Raw genomic sequence first — 14,991 nt, 5'->3', positions numbered from 1 at the left:
GGCCAATTGGATGGTGCCCATCCTCACCGAGGACAGACCTTTCTTCCTTAGTGCAAGGATACAAACTTCAGTCTGTTCTTGATACCCCCAGAAATAGTGGACACATCCAGAAATAATGAAAAATAATACTTTACCAACTGCCCTGGAATCCCTTAGCCTAGTCAGACAGACATAAAATTAACCACCAAAAGGCCCAACTAACTGATGGGGTGATTTTGTCCCGCAACTCTTACCATTCAGAATTAGGTACAGGGAATGCAGACCATGAAGTAGCCTGGCTCGAGGCTTTCTACAAAGTAAGATGAACAGAGGAGGAGGAAGTACCGAGGGTGAGCGATGGAGTTTAGACTGATTAGAGAAAAGTGTGCATATACAAAGTGTCAATGAGTTCAAAGAATGTATTTGTCTCACAATACATTATGAGAAATATCCTAGTACCATCATAAAAGTTAGGAGACTGTGGACATAAAATAAACCATTCAAACTCATTATTTTAGGGGAAAGGAGCCCTAAAAACAAAAAAAAAAAAAAACCACAAAAAAAACTCAAGTGGTGGCAACAGCAGCAGCAGCAGCATTTATTTCTGAAGAGCCTTCTTTAACAAGAATCCCAAAGCCATATCAAATGGACTAAGTTCCTAGAGTCACAAGGACCTTTACATGTAGGGAGAGTTAGTTCTACCTTTTGTCCACCGATGCAATAATTTAATAGAATTATTATAGTGCTTTGCATTTATCTTTGTCCAATCAATAAGTCTCTTAGGATCTACAGATACAGCTTATGATGATAAAAGAAAGTGGGCATCTTATAGGTGGAACCAGACAGGGGAGAACAATCAGACTGCAAAGGCAATAAAGCATGGTATTTTAGGAGCAGGAGTTTTGGGGTCAGATTTCTAACCTAGCCATTTACTGTCTGTTTGACTTTAGGAAAGTTATTTAATCTTTCAAAGCTTTCATCTCTGCAAGAGGAGAATGATAAGTGCTTCATGGGATTGATATGAAGATTAAATGATATAATTAAATGACATCATTATAAACACATTTAGCATCATGTCAGGCATGTGGCAATTCCCCCAATAAATGATATGATTAGTCCTATGTTGGTAGTATTGTTACTGCTTAAATTGGGGGGGGGGGTAAGTTAGGCGAGGGGACATCTCTGTGCTGACATCCAGGCCTGCACTTGCTGTAACCAGCCTAAGCCAGTTGGGCCTACATGTGTTCCAGATGGCCTGAAGCCTACTTGTCTCCTATGGAACGCTTCAAGTCTGAGGCGTGGTTGCAGAGATAGCCCACATACATGTGCAGCCCTGTTCTCATCGTGCCTGTGCCAAGGAGAGAGGCTTTCTCCTCCAGAACACAAGGACCTCAACTGGCTGTGGATTCAAAAGACTTCTCTGCAACTGGCATCACAACAAGGAAGCATGTCCCCAGCTACTCAGTTTGAGCAATCAGAACTCAATTCCAGCTCTGTGATCTACTCTAGCTAGAGAATCAAACCCATCGTGGATGTATTGCTGGCCTTGGGTGGTGGCTCAACATCAAGGACCTGGTTATCAATTATTCTAATTGTTATTCCTGACCACAGCCAGACTGCCAAGCTTTAAAGTAGTTTCCATTCTCCAGATCCATAAACTTGCCCTTGGCTTATTGAGCCAACCATGCTCATTTAACAATAGTGATTTTAATTACTTAACAGGAACTCCAGAGAAGTGGAAGTGAAGAGAATATACAAGTGCAATCAGTGTTTAACCAAGGGCCCAGCATCCTCCTGTCTTAAGGGCAAAGCCTTAATAGAGGCTACACACCACAGAGCTTTCTCCCACCTACAACACGTGAGCATCCACCCTGAGGAATTAGACTTATCAAAACCCACACAAGGCTATGCCTTAATTCCTTACACACATATTTACTACTTAGAAGGTGCGAAAACCTAAGAGGATGTATAAAAAGATTTTGGTGTGTAAACAATACATCCCTTTCTTCCATCTGGAGTCAGAGAACTGTCCATTGTGCTTGCAGTGGGAAGGCTTTACACTTAGTGCAGTCAACAGTGGATGGTTGGCATCCAATTAAGACAAATTCTGAAAATTCAGAAAAAAATTCTGGATGCTCTATTTGTAATATATGCAATGGCAAAGGAATAAAGAATGTAATACCCTTTGTATATATGTGCAATCCTTAGACTATAAGCTGTAGGAGGCAAGGAATATGTCATTATAGTTCTCTGTATAAATGTATCTAATGTATGTCCAGAGTTGATGATGGTAGAAATGCTTACACACAATTAGAACAATTTAATCAGTGAACTAAAATCCAGTGATCACCCACTGCCCCATCAACTTGCTCATCACCATATCAGAAAATCAGCACTCAGTTTATGAAGACTTTCTCACACTAAAACTACTTGGATGGTCGAAAGCATGGTCATAAATATTAGATGCCAAATTGTCAAAAGAAATGAAGGGGGAAGTTTTGTGGTGTGGCAAATCTTTCTCTTCTACTACTAAATCATGTTTATTTGCTTGCTTGCAATTCACTGGATCTCCCCAGCATCCAGGGATGCTAGTGAAGCCCACTTGGACCCCTACAGGGAGAGGGAACAGCACTATGAGCCCGTGAATGATAAACACATCCTCGGCCTCCTCAACATCCATCTCACTCATTCAAGTCGCGTGTCCTTCAACTGCCTCGCTGAGAGTCTCCTTCTTCCCTCCGAGAGGCATCTATATCATCATGTGTAGCCTCATATTTCTGAGACTGCACAGAACTGGTTTCCGGGGCAGCAATAAACATGCCAGATATTAATGCGGAGTCTTATGGAAGCCCAGCTTAGAGGGGTGAGTCACAGAATCTAAATTCTGCCGCATGACCATACTTCGCGTAATCACACACCAACTGAAATAAGGAGTTTAGCCCTCACCAGACACATCAGGACCCCATGTGGCGACAACTGGGTGGGAAGAAGAAGCAAATTCCTTAGTGCTCTGACTCGCTCTTCTCCAGAAACTTCACCCCAACTCCAGAGTCCATCGCTAAGTTTAGGAAATAAGTGTAAGGACACCAAAGTGAACACTCATGACTAATGGAAACTCTTAGTAGCCACCAAAGTCTTATACTGGACACAAGTCTGCAACCATTCAACTGTTCTCATTGCCCACAAAGCTCACAAGTGGACAGGGTTATGTGCAAGGCCCACTGAGCGTTGAGGTGTTTCGTGGCTCGCAAAGTATTTTCTTATTTGTAGGCTTTTCACTTTTTCCTTTTCTAATTTTTATTGTGGTAAAAATATGTATCATGTAATGTAAAATTTTAACCATTTTTAGATGCATGATCAGTGGTACTAATTATAGCCACATGACGCAGCCTTCACCACTATCTATTTCTAGGACTTTTCATCATTCCATACTGAAGCTCTGTCCCCACCAAACAATACTCCCAAGTAGCTCTTGGTAGCTGCTATTTTATGAATTTAACTATTTTAGATTTTATATATATATATATATATATATATGTAAGTGGAATCACAAACTATTTGCTGATTTGATTTAGCATATTTTCAAGGTTCATCCACATTGAAGCATACATCAGAATTTTATTCCTTTTACAGCTGAATTACATTCTGCTGTATGGCTGGGGCATAGAACAGAATTGTTTCTCTCATCATCTGTCGGACCCTGAAGTTGTTTCCATTTCATGGTTCTTACAAATGCTGCACTGAACAGTGGCATGCTAGTTGCAAAATGAAAACTTGTATCTGTGCATGAGCAGCTGTCCTTGCAGGAGCTACTACAGGAGAAGCAGCGTGAGGCTTTGGAAGGAGTCCTGCCTCCCTTTGATTTTGCCTGAAGCTAGTGGATCAGGCAAAGGGAGAGCTGGGGGTGGTAGGTCGGCTACATTACTGATCTAAATCTTCATTTGCCTTTTACAAGTACAAAACCGAGAAAGTCGAATCAGGTTGTCTCAAATGCCCTTTCTAGCTCCAAAAGCTTCCTTCAGAACCTAAGTTCATATTCAGAAAGCTTCCAGTTGATATTCTTTCCAAGTTGGAATGTCCCTAAAGTAGAATATTCTCTTCCATGATCTATGTTGGTTAGTAAGGTTTTGGGGTTTGACTCACTTTCTAATGCAGAACAAAGTCTTCTGCAGTTGACCCAAGCAACCTGACTTTCCACATGGGTGAGTTGGGCCTAGCACTTCAGTCAGTCTCAAAGAACATTAGGAAGTACCTCTCTCTCTCTTCTATATCTTTGCTTTGTGCTTGGTGAGTCATGGCCTTAAACAATGGTGCTTGGCATCAGTTCCCAGGAGGAGCAGTACCCACACTGCCTGGGGAGTTGGCAAATGCAGATTCTGACCCTAAACATACTAAGTTGACACATGGGCATGGGTTTGGACAATCTGTACTTAGTAAATCTTTTAGGTATTTCGAGTACATGCCAGCTCTTCAGAAACACTGTTCTATAGGAAAAGAGCACATGCTGAGAATTGAGTAATAGGAAAGCTCCAGTGTGACCACTGGTCAGCCATAAAGTCCTAAATTACTCATTGATTTCTGGGCCTCACTTGCTTTAAAAAGAAACCAATGATCACTCTACCTTTGTTAATCACACAGAGTATCATTAGAATACTATTAATCAGTAGGTATGGAAATTCTGCGAAAAGGTTGACTGTATTTTACATATGATTAAGCTTTTATTTACTCATCCATTCATTCAACAAACACTGTTCATCACCTACTATGTGTCAGTCCCCAGCCAGGTCTGGGGACACAGTTTCACTGTGTCAGGGCAGATGAGATGCTTCCTGCCACGAAGGCCACATCCCACAGGAAGCTTCAGAAAGCATTTCCTCCTCTGTATCTGCAAGTTGTGCTATGCTCCATTGTAAGACTAGGTTTAGATCTACCAAGAGAAATTGAAAATGTGAAATGCTTTACCCAAGAGTAAGATCAGGCTGTGTCAAGCGCAGCAAAGAATATAGGGTGACTACAGTGCGACCCAAACAATATCAGCTACCAAGACAGACGGTATGAAGAGGTTTCAGCTAGTCTTGTCTTGAGGAGCAGCAGCAGGCATGGCTGCATGGTGCCATAGGTCTAATCTAGCTGAACTGCTACGGTTGCACCCTTCATGTGAGTCGATGATTCTAGCTTTGTCTGGATGAAGCCATGTGCCACAGAGGACTCTGATTTCCTGTGCCATGGTGGGCCAGATCTCTACCGTCTAAGACTTGGGCCCACAGAGAATTGACAGGGATTTGTTGGATTGACAGATCCTAGTACACCCTTGTAGACTGAGCATTTTAACCCTTAGCTACTGTCGCCGCCAACCAGCCACGTTTTACTCTTTTGAATCCAGAGCTAAAATTCAATTTCCTAATTTTTATGAAGAGAAATGAAAAATATGCTGGGGGGAAAAAGTAGCTCAAGAGAGTTATTGGACTTCAAAAATCTTTTAATGATTTAAGTGTAAAGGAATCAGAAACATACTGATGAAGTTCCCCTTGATATCCACATGGTGCCTGCAGATTCTGGAGGGAAGACTCCAGCAATGAAATCTGCTGTTTTTCTTTTTATCAAATTCAAACCATTTGAGATGTCTGTTGAACTCCAATATGGTGTAATCGTATCTTTTTCATAACACTCTCTTTTCCCCAAAGGCAGCAGGGGAAGGAGAAGCCTAATTAAAGAGCATTGGTTTTTAAGGTCAGTCTTGGGGGAGAGTGTCGAGAAAGATATGCCAAGTTGTTTGTGATGTTTCTACTGACCTGCAGATGTGCTGTGAATATGCAAAATTAAAATATTAATCGTCACATCTTGTGCTATTTTCCAACATATACTTGGTGAGACTTGTTGCATGTTGAGTTCGAAAACAGTAAATTTCCAAGCTGTCATAATATTGAGGTCTCATGTGTATTACTTGCTCTGCATAATTAATTGTAAAGTGATAATTTGTACACTAAGATAGTTTCATTCAAACGTGAAAGTGAGTGTCTCAGCATCTCTGCCTGAGGCTGCCAGAAGAGAGAGTGTAGTCATGTAGCCAGGCTCCTCCTTCTGGCTGGCAAGGTGAGTGGCGAATCTTCAGCTGATTAGCTAAGGCATCTGTTTTCAACCTTAATCACCACCTTTCAGTTTTCGACTCTCTTTGAACGTTGTCCCCTGCTACTTACTGTACTTCCTCTTTCTCAATTTTGGTGGCTGCCCACAGTATCCCTGAGTTCTTCAATCTCTTTAATTCTTCCCAGGGCTGACCATAACAGTAAATACTGAGAACAAAAAGCCATACCTCATCATTCGGCATCTTCCAGTTCCCTCTGCAGAATCCTAGGGATTGTGACATTGCTCAACGTGCATTTGTTTGTTCAAATCTTGGAGGCCTACAGCAAGAAGCCTCTCACTCATGTCACAGTAGGTTGTGCGTCTTCTGTGACTCTACTCTGTGTGCCTTTTCCTTGCAGAGGTCTGATGGCAGTAGTTGCACCTAACTGACACCTTTCTTTGTCTTGACAAAGGGCAGAAATTGGCCAAGTCAAATGAGACACTTGCATTCAAAGAACTGTGTGGCATACATTACATTCACTGGCATTTATTTTAGTGACAAGTGAGTTGCAAAGCAGGGCAAAGGGCAGTACTAGCCTGGCAAGTATTTGGCACTAAAATATAGTCAGCCTTAGCCCTGCTGACCCATGGCACTGTAGGTGGAGGGAGTGAAATCCTCTTAATGAACTTGAATGAATGCACTGCCTGGTCGTGTGCACCTCCACGGCACACATAACAGCAGCATGGGGTGTCCCTCGACTTTGTGTCCCTCTCATACTATACACTCTCCCCTCTGCCAGGCCACACAAATGCCCCTCACTGGCTTGGTGGCAATTCTGCATGCAGATGCTTCCTCACAGAAATCATTCTTTGAGCTCCCAATAACAGACACTGACTCCATTTGGTTAGACATAAGGAATTTTGTTGGCTAACATAGGCCCTGCTCGAAGATAGCAATTCTTCCATTTTTCTGTCCCTGACTTAGCCCCTTCTTTTTTTCAGGGATTGCCTTTTTTCCTAGGAAGACAGTGGCCAGCAGCAACCTAGGCAGGACACTTTTGGTGTCCTACAGCCGGTGAGAAACAGCATGTGGCTTGGCGTTCTCTTGCATAAGAGTGCGATGAGTTCCTCTCAGTCCCACTCTGAGCCCATCACTGAGCAGGAATAGCCTTGAAATCAATCAAGCTCACCCTGTAATCTCATTATTGCTGGTGTTCATTGTGAAGAAGTGGACTGGCTCAAGGGAATGAATCATATCCCCCACCATGTTTGGGTAATGTGATGTCACCTGCAAGCACCAGTGACCCCAACTGTCTCATGGGGAAAGAACATCAGAAGAGATGGAAGAGGTGACCCCATCTGTCCCGCCTCTGCTCCAGACACTGGGATCGTAGCATTATACTTTTGGGTGGTTAAGACCAGAGGTGCACTCTAAATTTTATCTGCCTGACAGTCACTTTCATTAACTATATATGCTTGGCCGAGAGCCTCTTCAAGGGAGCTGATTTCCGAAAGCATTGCCTGACTGGCGCAACCCAGATGGCCCAGGTCAGCACCCCATCCGGTGTCACCACAGTAGAATAGCACTGCTCATTATGCTAATGAGTGGCTATTGTTACCAAGAAGCTCATCACTAGGTGCTATCCTCACAATGAAGTCCCCCTTGGCTACGCTTCACCTGCTACGCCAGTGGGAACCGAGGGAGATGCTGGTAATTAGGTAGATGCAGCAGGTTGCTTTGTGGTGCTTCGGATCGGAAACAAAAGCCCCAGAAACATAATGAATGGCAGAGCCAGGAGTCCCATAGTTACCCAGCATGGCTTCTGGAAGGAAGGCAGAACTCCTCTTTCTTCCCCTGTTCATCAGGATCTTATTCCAAACTAATAGACAGGATGAGTTATTCCTATCTTGGAGCTCTTGGTGTGCTGTGTGTGTGTGTGTGTGTGTGTGTGTGTGTGTGTGCACAGAGTGACGTGCTCAGAGTGAGCACATGGGTGTTGAAGACTGGGCTGTCAGTGGCAAATCTTTACCTGGACTTGCTGGAGGAGGTTGAAGCAGCAAGGACCAATTAGCATGGACAGCAGTAGGAGGGACAGCTTGTGGCCTAGAGAGGTGAAGAGACAGTGTGGAGTGTGGGGAGCAAGGACTAGTGGGGCACACGTGGGCAGCACAGGCAAGTACCAGTGGGCCTGGTCAGCCTGAGGGGGCCTGGGGCATCTGCGCACCTCCAGAGAGGTGGCCACGCTACTAAGCACTTAACTTGCATCCTACATCATCTCTCTGAAAGGAAGGTTAGCCCTTGGCTGGCTTCGCTGGAGGCTTGACCTCCTGCTGGACTTGATCCAGCTCCTGCTGGGCTTCTGGATGGTGGCTCAGGACTCCGTGCACATGTGGAGCCACAGCCACTCCGCAGGGCTGCTTTCCCGACCTCTGCTGAGCCGTCCTGGTGGTCTTATTAGCACATCCCATCACCACTGGGCTCCAGAACTGGCGCGTTCTGCCCAGCAGTCCTGAGAGTCCCTCTCCTCACTTCCTCTGCCTGCCTATCCTCTCTTTCCTCTAACATTTCTCTGTCACTTGGTCATGGGGAAGGAGAAGGGGAAAGACAGAAGTCTGGGCTGGGCCTTCCCTCCTTGGTGGCCATGGCCAGTGAGGCCAAGGAGGTGATTTGATGGCCAGGCAGTTTCCACGCACGAGCCCTGCTCTGTCTCTGCAGCAGAGCACACATTGGGCCGGGCCATATGGAGACTCCACCAGCAGATGCACTCGCGTCTTCCCTCTGTCTGCAAAATCTCTATTAGGTTTTTTAATTAGACAAATGTCAGTGTTTTATTCGTGGTGGGAAACTGTTTTCCAAGTTTGACAACAATGCCATTTTCAAAGACTCTCGCCATGATGACTGCCTTTTCTTTGCTTGCCTCCTTCCAACCTTGTGTCGCCTACTTGCAGAGGCCAAATCTGGAATATGTAATTGTCAACCATCCTCTCTCCCTCTGTCATCCCTCGGAGCTTCGTGCTTCTTGTTGCTCCCCTGCCTTTCGACCCACCATACGCAAGGACACTCGCTCCTCCATGGAGGATAAGATGCAGGAACAGGCCCTGGCCAAGGGCAGCTATAGGGGATCTTATAAAGTTCATCCTTCTTCCTGGAGATTGAAGCATACTGTCGTTTTTGTGATGCCAAGGACTGAACCCAAGGCCTTGCGTCTGGCAGACAGTTGCTCTACCACTGAACAACACTCCCAGCCCTTGTTAAATTAATTAATTTATTTATTTGGAGACAGGGTCCTACTAAGTGGCCCAGCCTCAGCTCAAACTTGCAAGTCTCCTGCCTCAGTTTCCTGAGTTGCTGAGATTGCAGCCACCATGCCTCACTGAGAATGTGCATCTTCTACATCAGTCACTGGCAGGCCAAGTGACCTTGGCAAGCCCAAGGTCCAGAGTCAGTATTGGGCTCCTGTGCCACTGCCATCCCCTGCTACCAGGGATGCTTTCTTGTGCTGCCTCTGCTAGTTGTATAGGATTTCAGTGTGGAGAATTGTGTGCTGTCCTTCAGAGTACACACAGTTTCCCTGGAAGATGGTTGTGGTGTGGCTAACTTGGTAGAATGGATTAGCTCATCCATGCCTTGTTTACTTTTCTCTCATTGCTGAGACAAAATTCCCAATGCCTAAAAGTAAAGAAGGAAAGATGTACTGTGCTCAGTTTGAGATGTATGTAGCTCACAGTTTGTAGAGGTTTCAGTCCACACTCAGCTGGCTCCAAGGCAGAGCGGCACACGGAAAAGGGCAGCAGTTCATGGTGGGGGAATACAGCAAAGCAGCAAGAGCAAAATGAAGAGCTGAGGGCCGGTCTCTCTCCCTTCCTTACGTTGTGTGCAGGCTGCCTGCCCCAGGGTGGCTGTAGCAATCACACCCATAATCCCAGCATTGGAACAAGAATCGATCGCAGGCTCTAGAACCTCCCTATGCCCCATGAGTGCATGAGGCTTTGGGGAGGCATCCAGACACAACGTTAATAGCTGGGTTGTACACTGTAGCCCACCTGCTGTATCAGTTGTGTTTTATTCATCTTGGAGTAGCTGCGAAACATACCTACTTTCCTTATCCATAAAATGGAGATATTATGATTTATTTCACAGGATTGTTAGAAGAGTTAGCTTTTGAAAATCCCTCACCATGGAACCTTAGTAAGCTCTGTGTAAATAGCGGCCAGACTTTTCATTAGAACTGCCCACACACTGGATTGCCAGTCTTACCCGGAATCTTCCTAGATCCTGTTGTGCCCTTTGATGACCACAGACAAACTACAAGATCCTAATCTGGAATTTAAAGGCCTTTTCTACCTGTCAACTCCCAACACCAAAGTGGCCTTCCCATTCCCTGGGGGCTTCTGCAGCCAGGGGACGTGCTCCTGGACTGAATCTGCGTCTCGTGGATGAAAGCCTTCCTCCACCCAGGGGCTGTGTGGCCATCACATTCACCCTTTTCCTCTTCAGCACTCAAAGTCACTTCCCCAAGGTAGGCCTGGGATTGGTCTTTCAAAGCTCTGGTACCCCTGGGAGAAGATTGAGTCATATGTCACCTCTAGGTGAGTGAAAACACTGTAAAGAAAAAGATATCTGGTGATAGACTTGGGGCTGAGTTCGGTTTGTTGCTTTGAGTTCAGATAGACAATTTAGGTAGATTTTAATGACTCTGAAATGTTTTATCTTTTACAACCCCTGGAACTGCTGCTCCACAAGCTTAACAAATTGCCGGCTTTCCATCCCTCGCTCCCTGTCATCTTCAGTTAATACAGGGTCCATTAGGAGTTGAGAAACTTATTATTGCAATAAAAAAATATACCCTATCCATATCACAGACCATATATCTGAATCTTGCATAACATCCTCCCAGGGATTAATCCATATTTTAACCAAGTGTTTCATAATGGCAGCGTTTCAGCACCAGGCACAGCCATTTCCTGAATGCTGAGAAGTTAATGGCAAAAGGTCAGTGCTGAGGTCAAGGTCCTGTCTCTCTCTTGGGTTTATGGAGAACAGGGAGCATTTTCCAGGAGACTCCTGGCCTGCTGGAGCAGCGGAGGACCCCAGAGGCTGGCGTCATTGTGGCCCACTCTCCTGCCATCTTATCCCTGGGGTGCAGTTCTGAAATCAGAACACCAGTTCGTCATCAGAGTTGAGTCAGTGCTCAGCATGTGCTGAGGGAACAGGGCACTGTCTCCACTCTGTGGGTACAGAGAGTGCCAGCTTCCCACCAGGGGCAGAGATGAAGCGACGCAAGGTCGATGGTGCTGAGTCCTGGCTGTCTGACTTTGGTGAAATGTCAGGCTAGTAAGAAAAGTCCTAGGCTGGAGCGCAGGTTTGAATCCCACTTTCCTTGAACCCCTTCCTCCCCAGCCCCAGGTTGCCCTGCCTAAAGCGGCAAATTTCTGAGCAGGCCCCAGGCTTCAGTGTGCCTGCGTGCCTTCAGGGATGCCTCCCATGCCCCCGAGCGCCTGGTGGGTGAATTTAAATCAAGTCTCCCTTCCTTTCTAGCCATGGTGCTCTGAATTCTTCACAGTGCTCATCTAGGAACTTTTATTTTTAATCTCTTGCAGAATCCTTAGTTTCTGGCATAAGGGAAACATGTAAATACTTGTTGGATGAATTAATGAATGTGTGATTTTAAGTAAGTCACTTTTCTCTTGCGGCCTTTAGTTTCCTAACCAGCAGTAACGCCAGCACTTGTAGCGTCTTGTGCTACCATCAAATACATTCTGTAACTCTAATAGCTTTGCAGCACACCAAGGAAAGGACACAGTACACACGAGCAACCTGAAACCCAAAGAAGCTAAGTAACTTGTCTAGGATCACACGGTAGGAGAACGATGCATTCTGATTTTTAAAACAGGCAGTCTGAGGGCCGGCCAAATAGCTCAGTGGATTAAGGTGCCTGCAAATAGGCACGGGAGCCAGGGGTTCCATCCCCGGGCCTGCTGCCCCAGCCCTGGGGCACGCTGAGACGGTAACTGAGACTGAGCATGGTGGTGCGCGCCTGTAATCCCAGCACTTGGGAGGCTGTAAACAGGAGAATCAATGAGTCCGATCTAGTAGTGAGACCCTGAACACCCTGTAGATCCTTCCCTAAAATACAGGGGAAAAAAAAGAAAGGCAGTTGGTTCCAGAACCCTTCCTTTGGTTAGACAACACACACACAAACACACACACACAGTAGTTCTTGATGTCTGTGACTTAGAAGCTACTGATTGGAATACCCACCTAGACTCATTTATTGGATAAATATTTACCACATATCTATGCTGTTCATTGGAGATACAGCAGTAAACAAGACAAAGACCTCCACCTTTATGGAACTGACATTCTGATGGGGTGAGGTGCGATAATAGCAAATAAGGCAAGCTCAATACTGGTAGAGCTATGCAGACAGGAAACCAAGGAGGCGAAGGGGAGACTTGGTGGTGGGGAGCAATTTCATCTGAGGTGGTCAAGGAACGTGGTCTCGTTGAAAGAGGACACCCGGTAAAGAAGCGTGTGGACCTAGGAGCCCACCAAGCAAATACTGGAGGAAGAGCAAGAAGGGGACAAAAGAGTGCCAAGGAACAAGAGGGCAGGTCCTGCACTTGGGGGAGTGGCTGGCTGTCCTGTGATTGGAGCAAATGGGAGGAGAGGCTGCGGGGCAGACGCCAGAACCTGTGGGCTTGTGAGCGCCTCTGTTCCTTTAGTCCCATTTTCTTCTTACAAATCTGTGCATCTTTCCCATTAGGAAGGGAAAGGTGTGTTCATCTTTGTATCTTCAGGCTTTAGCCCTGAGCCTTGCTGTAGTTCATATTCAGAATCCTCTTGAACAAATGGTAGAAGGGCTCTACTAGTTTCTCTTTTTGTAAATTTTGCCGCCAGACTTCTTTTATGCCTTTCAACCTCTCCTTTGAGCAAAAGGCTCATTTCCTGACCTTGCTTCAGCAAGACATCTTTCTTATAAGTTCCCTGTGTTATGAGCCATTCGAAATGATCTTGTCTTTCAATTTGCTCTCTAGCACAGCCATTGTGGAGTTGGAGGAAACTATGACATTCTTTGATGAAAGTCAACATAGCTGTAGCTGACATGGATAGCAATTTAATAAACCACACATCCCTCCTTTGACTGGGCTGCATGGGGCATCTTCACGGCAGGCTTGGGAGGCACCTGCGGCTCAGACGCACTTACTGTGTTGGATCATGGAGGTCCTGAGGCGAGAGTTAAAGGACACTTCCAACCAGGAGCAAGGTAACTTACACTTGACCACGTCTCAATTTGAAAGTGAGGGCTCCCACAACAGCAGTACTGATATCATGTATTGATTGCCTTATTCTTCTATATCAGGATTTGTGAGAGTGGGTTGAAGTGCAATGGGGAGAGGTCTTCGTATGACAAAATAAGGAAGCAGAGAATTTTTTCCTGGGTTTCCCTCCCTAGTCTCTTTGGATCTCTAAAACATGAACTTCTGTCTTGTTTTGCTTTGTTTTTTCTATCCAAGGGAATTACTCAGAAACCTGAAATCGCATTGACTTTCCTTCGTGGACTGCAAAAAGGCCGACGCAGGCGCAGTGAGGCAGAGCAGGCTTCCAGAGGAAGTCAAAAGCAGCCTACACTTCAGGCTACAGAGGAGAGCGCTAGAGACCCTCAGTGACTGTAAACTCCAGGATCAAATTTGTTTTATGGCGCATGCAATTCACACCTTTTTAAAAGTCTATTTCTGGTTCCACACATGGTGAGAAACAGTGAACAAAAATGAGATTTTCTACAGCAGGAGAATCTCCATCCATTTATCTGGTGGGGGAAGATAAAAGTTATTGGACAGACACAGTAGTGAAATAACTTTTAAGGTCTTTTCCATCTGGTAGGGACCATGAGGTGTTTCTTCAGGAATAATCCTGCTGTCGATTCAGACAGTCCCTGACTTAAGGTGGTTGGACTTGCAATTTTTCAACTTAAGAATGATGTAGAAACCATGCTCCTTCCATTGAAACTCAATAGGAAATTAGAATTTAGATGTCTTCCTGGGATGGTGGCTAACCACATGGTCCTCTCTCAAGGTGCTGCACAGCAGGACTGAGCCACAGCTCCCAGCCAGCCACATGAGCCACAGGGAAATGTCTCACTCTACATTGTGTGGTGCTGCTAAGTCAGGAGTGCTGGAGGCTAGTTGTGTTAAATGCATCTTTGACTCATAATATTCTCAGTCTGTGATAGATTAATCAGGACAACATCTTGCTATAATTCAAGGGACACCCACCATTTCTTTTCCTATGTTTCCTCAGTTTCCCTTTCAGTATGTGTGTGGTGCTGGAGATGGAACTCAGGGCCTTAGTGTATGCTATCAAGCAGTGTACCATGGAGACATACCCCTTAACCTTTCTCAGTAAAAGACCAGAGACCTCGCCAATGACCCCAGGCCTATCTTCCCTTAAACATTTCTCATTAGCTAGATAAACAAATAACAGAAAGGGTTTCTGCCGCTGTACAAGGCTGGATGGTTTTGATTCCTGTGACCGGGAGCTACATCTTTGAACATCCTGCTTCTTGAGTGGTCAGCAGGCAAAAATGGGGCCATCAGAAAGTCTTCAAAGGCAGTGAGGAGCATGGAGAGAAAAGAGAGTTTGTGTCTGAGTGAAGGATTTGGAGAGGAGCAGGACAGGGCTGGAGCCCGCTGCCGTGTGACAGTTGCCTAGAGCTCTGCACACCTCCTGGCCTTGAAGTCGGCTGGCATTTTGTTCTACAAAGCATCTGCTTCAGCAGATAAAATGATTTTTGACCTGAAGACCTGAACTGACAACTTTGTAGGCAAACCCCAAACAGAAAGGCTCTCCCACTCAATCTGTCTCATTTCCTCCATGCATTCTCACCTTGTTGCACCGGGAATTCTACACTGCTGGGTGTGGAGGTTTGCAGCACCCTGTGGGGG

At 45.5% G+C, this 14,991-nt stretch overlaps 1 protein-coding gene across 3 annotated transcripts in view; it reads left to right on the top strand.

Moving 5' to 3' along the window:
• The window catches only part of Kirrel3 (kirre like nephrin family adhesion molecule 3), a 583,940-nt gene that overhangs the window by 81,705 nt on the left and 487,244 nt on the right, over positions 1 to 14,991 (top strand). The gene's annotated exons all lie outside the window — the stretch shown is intronic.

This window comes from Octodon degus, unplaced genomic scaffold, assembly GCF_000260255.1.
Source record: "Octodon degus isolate 3935 unplaced genomic scaffold, OctDeg1.0 scaffold00136, whole genome shotgun sequence".
NCBI lineage: Eukaryota > Metazoa > Chordata > Mammalia > Rodentia > Octodontidae > Octodon > Octodon degus.
The sequence above is the reverse complement of the archived record's forward strand: the minus strand, read 5'-3'. Positions and strand labels throughout refer to the sequence as shown.